General features: G+C 40.4%; 1 pseudogene; it reads left to right on the top strand.

Moving 5' to 3' along the window:
* Window positions 1–1,945: 1,945 nt before the first annotated feature.
* On the top strand, window positions 1,946–3,829 carry LOC110322559 (annotated as a pseudogene).
* Window positions 3,830–9,086: the final 5,257 nt, after the last annotated feature.

Raw genomic sequence — 9,086 nt, 5'->3', positions numbered from 1 at the left:
ATGGGGAACTTTCAGGATAGCATTTGAAATGTAAATAAAGAAAATATCAAATTAAAAAAATAAAATATCTTACAAAAATATTAAGAAAAAAAAGATTATGAACTTCCAGCAGCTCTTTCTGTGCGGATAATGTTTTATAGTTTTAAGATACACACTGGTGTGTATGTTTTAAGCAAAAAATGCCTTGTCCTTTCTTGTACTGTTTTATCAATGCCTGACTTCGTGTTGTCCTGTCTCATTTTTCCATCACATTTGATTCACCATGTGTACCCCTCTTTTTGCCACCTGTCTTTAGACATATACATTTTTTTCTCTATGTTGAGCCCAGTTTGTCAGTCTCACATTTTCAAGATTGAGGCATCTGAGCTGGTAGGTTTGGCTAAACACAGATTGTACTATCTGCAGTCCTGATCCTGCTGCAAGTGTTAGTGACTAAATACTGCATGATGGGCACTTCTGAGGGTTAATTTATCAGCAGTTAGGCCTCTTTTTGGAGTTACTGAGAACCTCCTGTGTGCAGTTCCCTGACACTCACTTGAGAGTGACTTTTGACATGCTGATGAAGGATGACCTAACTGCTCTAAGGAAATTTGTCAAGAAATTTAACTTTCTTTAGTATTTTCTCTCACCAAAAGTAGCTTTTATCATTTTTCTGTTTCCTAACATCAAAGTTTAATCCTAACCAAAATATAAGATGCTTCAAACACTCTTCTACCACCCCTTCCTCCACAGCTTCTAGTTTTGTTTTGTTTTTTTTCTGAGATTATGTCCTATACTTACTGATTATCTTGCTTTAAGTGCATACTCAGTTATCCTCTTAGAACAAAGTGATATGACTGTACCCACTTATAAACTGCCCTGTCCTCCAGCCTCTGTTAAAGTCTACCTAGTGCACAATGCCTGCCTTTATTCACCGATGGAGGCAATTTGGCCTCATAAAGTCACAGGTGTGACCCTCTCTAAACTCTTCCATGCCATGCGAAGTACTTTATCCATCTTCTCAACCTCATATGCTTTAGAGTAGCTGATAGAAAATGTTTTATGTGTTGTGGTCCTTTTGTTGAATAAAAGTGAATAATACATTACATCTTGTTTCTTATATCCTTTGGATGGTTCTTAGGGAAAGGCTTGTATTATTTATATGCTATATTCACAAAAAAGTGACTGAAACATCTCCTTTAACTTAAAGTTCAGTACATCCTCACATATCATTGAACCCAAGATTTCTTAGCTTGGAAGGAGGCTGAGTTTTGTGTCTACCCTGGCTTACCAATTTGGCACCTTTGATCTCAATATAAGCTCTGGTGTTCTCATCTAAGGAAGAAAATATTTACATTTGTATTCTGTTTTTGAAGGCCCTAGAAGACTTAATTTGTGAGATGATTCTAAACCTGAGCTCATGTAGGCAATGCACTACTAAATGCAAATGCCTCAGTTCACTTTCCATTGCCTACTGCCTCTCCAGATTCTTCACGCACAGCTGGTCTTTATTAGCTAACACACCACATCCAGGTAACAGATCTGTGTGCTGTGCCATTCACAGCCTCTAGTACAGTTTCTCTCTCCTTCTAAAATTCTTTGCTTATTTGAAGGATATAACATTATGCCTTGGAATTCTATTTAAGAGCTATTAAAGTCTTAATCCTTTGTCTCCATTTTAGATGTTGATATTTGGCTCCCATTATGATTGAGATGGGCTCAGCAATGTTCTTCACAAAGAAAGATTATTGTCTGTCCATGGGGCTGTGAATGTAGCTCACTGGTAGAGCTTGTGTCTGTATAATCTGGTAGGATTTACATCCTAGAGTTGAGCCTGGTTCCACTGCATAAGGAAGTAGTAATATTTTGTATTTGAAGCTAGGGAGATGATTAGGTGGGCAGAACACTAATGGAGCAAGCACGAAGACCTGAGGTCAGACCCCTAGAACCCATATAAAGAGCTGGCATGGCTGCATATGCTTGCAATCCCAGTACTCTGTGCAGAGGCAGGTAGGTCCAGATTTCTTTGGTCAGCCACTCTAGTGGAAGTGGGTGAACTTGAGGTTCAGTGAGAGAGGCTTTGCCTCAGCAAAGTAAGGTGAACAAGTGAATAAGGAAAAACATCCTGATGTCAACCTCTAGCCTCCATATACATGTTCACAGGCAAGTACACTTGAGCACACACGTGTACACACAGACACACAGAGATACATACACATACAGACACACAGACAGACAGACACATAGACAGATACACACACACACACACACATACACTGATGATGGACAACAACCTCAAATTAGTCATTTGGAAGAGAAATCTCTATTTCTTTCCTTCCTACCGTTAATACCCTCCTCTCCTTTTCCCTTCATTTTGCTCTTCCCCACCTCTTCCTTCTTCTTCCCTCCCCTCCCCTCCTTACTTGTTTCCTTTCTTGTCTTTCCCAAAGAATTACATATTCTAGGCAGCATACTGAGTTGTACCCATAGAACTACATTTATTTTTTTTTTTAATTCTTCCCATTTGCATGTAACGTTTCTTTGATGCCACACAGAAACGCTTTCTGTGAAGGTAAAAGTCAGTAATCTGAATAATGTTCCATCCAATATCTAGGAACTTGGTATTTCTACAATAGGTATACTGCTTATTCACCTTCCAAATTGCTTTCTTATCATTTTTGATGTGCTTCCTTCAATATCTTTTTAGTTCCATTAGGTCAGTATTGGTTTCACTCTCTTTTGCATATCCTACTGGGGAAATTAGATTGATAAAACTGAATCCAGGATAGATTAATAAAATGTGGAATGCAATAGAATGGGAAAGGGATATATACATATATATACACATACATGTATATCTATCATATCGAATCATATCATATATAGATATATGTATATATGTATATGTATGATAGAATAGGAGTCCATATTATAATATAATCCTTTATACTACAAACAAGCACATTAGTGAATGCAAGTACATTTTTCAAAGTGTGTTTGTGGAAGGTGAGGTGGGTGTTCCGAGTAGCAGGGTGGGCAACTGTGTGTGGCCAGCCACCTTGCAGATTGGAAAGAATCAAACAATGTAGACATAACTCATCTCTTAACAGATTGTGCCCTAGTACTTGAATTGCCTTTTATTTAGAAAAATAGTAAAAGTGGAAAAAGAAAAAGTAAGGGATGATGAAAAACCAGACTCAGAAAGCTCTTTGGACTTTTCTGAACAGTGTAACCAGCTTGAACTGTTGGAAACCCGTGGACATCTGTTCCCACTGGTACTAGAGTCTCTGTGTAGGTGATTCTGATGAAGATGAGGAGCAACAGGAAAAGAATGAAGAGTGATATCAATTGCAAGAAAAAAATCCAAGAAAATTACTTCTTTGGGCTGCTGGAAAAAAAATGGCTTTTGTACAATGAAGAGACTACTCTCTGAGAAGGCCACCCCGACGTGAACACTGGGGATGGAGATGACCATAGCCCTCGTCACCGAGCGGCCTACAGTGGACATTTAGATGGTGTTCATGAGCTGGTGGCTCAGGGGGCAGATGTTCGTTCAGGCAGTGACTGTGGATGACCGGACACCACTGCACAGTGCTTGTAAGTGAAATAAAACCAGGGTGGCCTCTTGATTACTTTAGCACGATGCAGACATCAGTGCCCCCTTTTGACCCCTTTGCACCTTGTTTCTGGGAACAGAGACAGCAGAGACGCCCTGGAGCTTCCCTTGATGAATCACTACATCAAACCAGGGCTGAAGAACAACTCACAAGACACTGCTTCTGACATCGTCATTTATCAATACCTCTTTGAAATCGTGGAAGACTGTACAAACTCTTCACCTCCTTCTTAATGACTCTAGTAATTTTCTTAGGTTTCAAAGTACCACTGCACCCCCCATATATGAGAAAGAAACTATTCCCATGTACACAGAACCGATGTCTCACTACAGAAATCCTGCTGTATGTATCACAGATTTCTTCTAAGTGAGCTGCCGGCCCTTGATGTCACATGTATTTGAGAGGTATTTGCGTGCATCTGTGGTGATTTCTGCAGTGTGTGATTTTTGTTAGAATTTTACTGGACACGGGTAATACAGAAACTAAGGAGTGTGTGTGTGTGTGTGTGTGTGTGTGTGTGTGTGTGTGTATGCTGACTGAAGAGAAAAGTATTTTTAAGTATCTCATACCTTGGGTCTCTGTTCAATTTAGCATATTGACTTGTATTTTTATAAACCAACTCCAAATTTTCATCTCCAACATACCGGTGTCTTCAATTGTCTTCTCTGCTGCATCAGCTGCCTTAATTCTAAACAAGAAACACTAACACATTTGTAACTTAACATCTTTGTAAGTCTAAAAAACATAGTAGAATGTTTAGATGGTTTGCTTTTGTAAGATGTAGGTCATTCTGGGAAAAGCAGTTAGAGATATGTTTAATCATTGAATGTTTACACTGCCTCCCCCACCACACTCAATCTTGTAGACAGTCTTACCCTGGTCAGCCCCTGTGACCCTTATTGTTATGGCCAGTGTTTCCATTTAGACATGCACAAAACTGTTCTTTGGTCCAAAAGATTAAAACTGCCTTCCAAAATGTTAAAAAAAAAATGTGTGTGTGTACCCACACACATGTGTATGTGTGTGTCTGTGCTATTTTGCATGTGTATAGACAAGACAACTCTGTGGAGTCCATTCCTTCCTTCCACCTTTGTTTGAGTTCTGGGAACAGAATTCATGTTGCTAGGCTCTCGTGTCCAGCACCTTTTCCCACTGAGTCATCTCTCTGGTTTCTCCTATTCCATGAAATTTAGGTTGCTTCTGGTAAGTGCTTTAAGCCTCTATTCTCTCTTCCTCTTTGTACTTAAATGTACAGCCTCTCCTTCACCATTGGTATATAGGGCACAAGTTCCTGTGCTCACAGACGAGCAGGAAGGAAACCAGGAATGTTAAACGCTCAGGGTTTTCTCTTCAAAGAAAGAGATATATCACCTGTTTTCTGCTCAGAAGGCTTGGGATGGATGGGGTTAATAGCCTGGTGACCTTTGTGCTATCTGACTAGCCACATCCTCCCCTGTCTGATAAACAGGACCATAGATAGTTACAGGCCTAGGTGACCTTGGTGCTACCTGTAGGTCCAGGCTACAGGTCCAGGCTACACTTGCTCCTCCAGACCCTTACAAACAGGACCAGAAGTGGTTGATAGCCTAGAGACCATACCAGATCCTCTCTTGGCTCTTAAGATGACACATGTAGTTTATCTGTAGAACCTGTCTTCATGGAAGAAGTGACATGTCCTTTGAGAAGAGTCTCACTGTAATTGTGCCCTAAGCTTTATGGTGCACAGGAAATTGTGTTATAGACACATTCTCCACACTGCAATGTATTTAAATGTGTCTAAAATAAACTGCCTGCTGTCAGAGTCACACAGTTTGAAGCCACTGGCTACTGAGTCATGTGGAGCCTGACTTCCTTCTCACCTCATGTGGCTTGATCCTGTGGTGCTTGCAGAGGCCCCCTCCCCCACACACTGAAAGTGTCTAGGTTCGTGCTAGTATGAATATAGGCAAATAGTTAGGCTTTTGTAGCTACAGCTCCTTAAGAATTAGAGCTCTTGCACACCTCGTCACCCAGAGCTGCTATTATTATTAGTAGTAGTAGTATTAGTATTATTATTATTATGTATTTTGAAATACAAGGAAGGCAATATTGCTGTTATGGAGAATTGTATGGATCTTGGCCTTGAACATCAGGAAATGAGAAGTCAGGGAATTATATATTAGCTGTAAATTATTAACTAACTGAATAAGACATTAACTTGTAGGTACATGGTTATAGGGTTACTTTTGGAAACATCTATTTCAGCCTTCACAGACATGAATATATCTGTAATGCATGGATCCTTTAATATTCTTCTAGAGTGATTCATTTGCCTCTAGTCTAACTCCTCCAGTGCCTCCACAATGTTTCTTCCAGAACAATCAAGACTGCCTTCAAACATTTTTTCAGTGATCCCTCTGGAGGCTTGTAGGAAAAAACTCTAACTCTTTTAAAAGAAACTCCTTTAAAAGTTTATATTATTTCCATACAGTAATTCAACCATATCATATACAATACATTTTATCTCAGTTTACTAACTGCCTGTATTCTTATCTCAACCAAAAATCATGTTTCATTCTCCTACATCTTCATCTTATTTTGACTGATACCTATTCCATGAAATCACAGTCCTAGATTAAATCACATTTCTCTCTTCAGTTACTGCTGATCCACACCCACTAAAAATACCCAAGACACAGCCTGCTAAATGTCTGTCACTCTGTGTCTTCTACAGATGAAACATTGGCTACACCTCACATCTCAAGACTCAGCCCTGTGCTCCTCAGAGGCAGCACAGAGCAGAGAAGCATCCATAGCAAGGCAGAACTGCCCTGCCTCCAATCTCTCCATTTGCTTGTTTGGTAGCTGCTCCCTAAATACCCGGCATCCCTATGAGGAAGGCACATGGGACCAGGGTGAATAAGCTTCCTCACACAGCAGCAGAAGTCTCCATTCTGCTGTGAAAGGACACTTGCTATGATGGTGAGGAGCCACATATAGATCAGCTGAATTTTAATTCTCTGTGCTTATTCCTTTACTGTTCAGCAGCCTGAGTTACTAATTCCATCCATGTCTCCACTAAACATAAGCCACATGTCCTGTTTACAGATGTGACATTCAGTTACAGCTGTGAGTAGAGAAGAGAACTCCTAACTTATAGAAAACTAATTCACTTAGGAAGTGATTTCTTTCCTCTTCTCAAATGTCTGTATATGAACACTAACAACAGACTGATCCTAATCCTGCCTCAGTTATCTTAGCTGAAAAGAGCTCTTCTTATTTTATATACCAAGGAAACCACTGTTCTCATTCCTGAATCGTGCCTTCTCCTACACTCCTAGACTTAGAAGTGGTAGAGGTCAGTCATATGTTCCAATTTTGATTCTTTTAAGAACTACTCTGTCGATTTCCACGATGGGAGGAGTTTATATTACCAACAGCAGTGTATAAGAGGCCCCGCTACCTGTCATCATCACCACCACTTCCTATTTTTCCTTTGGAGATGGGGTTACTTTAGCAGGAGTGGAATAGACTCTCAGTGTAGTTTTTCCTTGGATTTCCATGGTCAATAGGGCTGGACAGATGGCTCAGCAGTTAAAGGCATACACTGCTGTTGCTCAGAATGCAAGTTTAGTTTCAATACCCATGTCAGGTGGCTTTTAACTCCTCGGAATTACAGGTCCAGGGAATCCAATGCTCTCTTCTGGCCTCTATGGGCACTGTACTCTTGTAAAAAAAATGCCTTTCCAACATACACATAATTAAACAATGAAATAATTTTAAAAACTATGCATAATCTCTGCTCCTGAGTGATACTCCTTTCCACTGGAAGCAGTACACTTCAGCTTATGTAATACCCAGTCATCTCCAGAGAGACTCCGTATGACTTTAAAGCAAAAATCTCTTTATTGCTAATTATTGATGAATTTACATTAGATGTGTCTGTGCATCTTCAGAGAGGCAGGACCCCGTGGGAGTAACATTCAAAACCTATGCCTTTCCAGCCTCAGGAGAATGGCTATTAAACAGATAACAGTTTAATAAAAGCATCCAGATACCAAAGCCACATTCACAGAACCACTGAGAAGTAGAGTAGTCACCCATTGTCTCCAAGCAATGGGGTAGTCCTACCTGCTCTCCAAAGAAACTTAGTAAGTACTTCAGGAACTATGCATCAGAAAACCAAGTCCAAGTGATTGTGAAGTTTGTCCTTTGACTTTGTTATTTATTTCAGGATGTTATTATATTCTTGTGAAAGTACATGATGACCATGAGAGTAATTTGTGTCAGAAGAACTTGAGCAGCGAGGGTGTGGGTCATCTGAACTCATAGGAAATGTCTGTATTCTTTCTTACTGACAGAAACAAAAAGGAAAAAAAACTCTCATCTTATCTTTTGTCTTTATGTGCTTTGATCCTCCTAAGAAAGGTGGCTAACATGATATGATGGTATGTGCCTGGTCTTATTGTAGCTTGTTATGCTATGTTTGGTTGATGTCCCTGGGAGTACTTTTCTTTTATGAGGGAAGTTGGAGGGGGTGGATCTCTGGGAGAGGAATGGTAAATGGGAGAGACTGGGAGGGGGGAAGGGAGGGGAAACTCTTGTCAGAATGTAATATATGACAGCAGAACCTTCAAAAGGGAAAAAGAAAAGATGGCCAAGAAGTACAGATTCAGAGAGAGAAATGGAAAAGAAATCTATAATTCTTATTTTTTTAGTTTTTTTATTAGATATTTTCTTCATTTACATTTCAAATGCTACCCCCAAATCCTCCTATACCCTCCCCTTGCCCTGCTCCCCAACCCACCCACTCCAGCTTCCTGGCCCTGGCATTCCCCTATACTGGGGCATATAATCTTCGTAAGACCTAGAGCCTCTCCTCCCAACTATGGCCACCTAGACCTTCTTCTGCTACATATATAGCTAGAGTCATGAGCTCTTGGGGGGGGGGTTACTGGTTAGTTTATATTGTTGTTCCACCTATAAGGTTGCAGACCCCTTTAACTCCTTGGGTACTTTCTCTAGCTCCTCCATTGGGGGCCTTGTGTTTCATCCAATAGATGACTGTGAGCACCCACTGTATTTGCCAGACACTGGCATAGCCTCACAAGAGACAGCTATATCAGGGTCCTTTCAGCAAAATCTTGCTGGCATATGCAATAGTGTCTGGATTTGGTGGCTGTTTATGTATGGATTCCCAGGTGGGGCAGAGAACTCACATGATATGCACTCACTGATAAGTGGATATTAGTCCAGAAACTTAGAATGCCCAAGATACAATTTGCAAAACACATGAAATTCAAGAAGAAGAAAGACCAAAGTGTGGATACTTTGTTCCTCCTTAGAATGTGGAACAAAATACCCATGGAGGGAGTAGCAGAGACAAAGTTGGGAGCTGAAATGGAAGGAAGGGACCCTCCAGAAATCTATAATTCTGAAAAGGCTGGAGAGTGGGAAAGAGGAGGAGGAGGAGGAGGAAAAGGAAAGAGAGAGAGAGAGAGAGAGAGAGAG

Source organism: Mus pahari, chromosome 1 (assembly GCF_900095145.1).
Source record: "Mus pahari chromosome 1, PAHARI_EIJ_v1.1, whole genome shotgun sequence".
Taxonomy (NCBI): domain Eukaryota; kingdom Metazoa; phylum Chordata; class Mammalia; order Rodentia; family Muridae; genus Mus; species Mus pahari.
The sequence above is the reverse complement of the archived record's forward strand: the minus strand, read 5'-3'. Positions and strand labels throughout refer to the sequence as shown.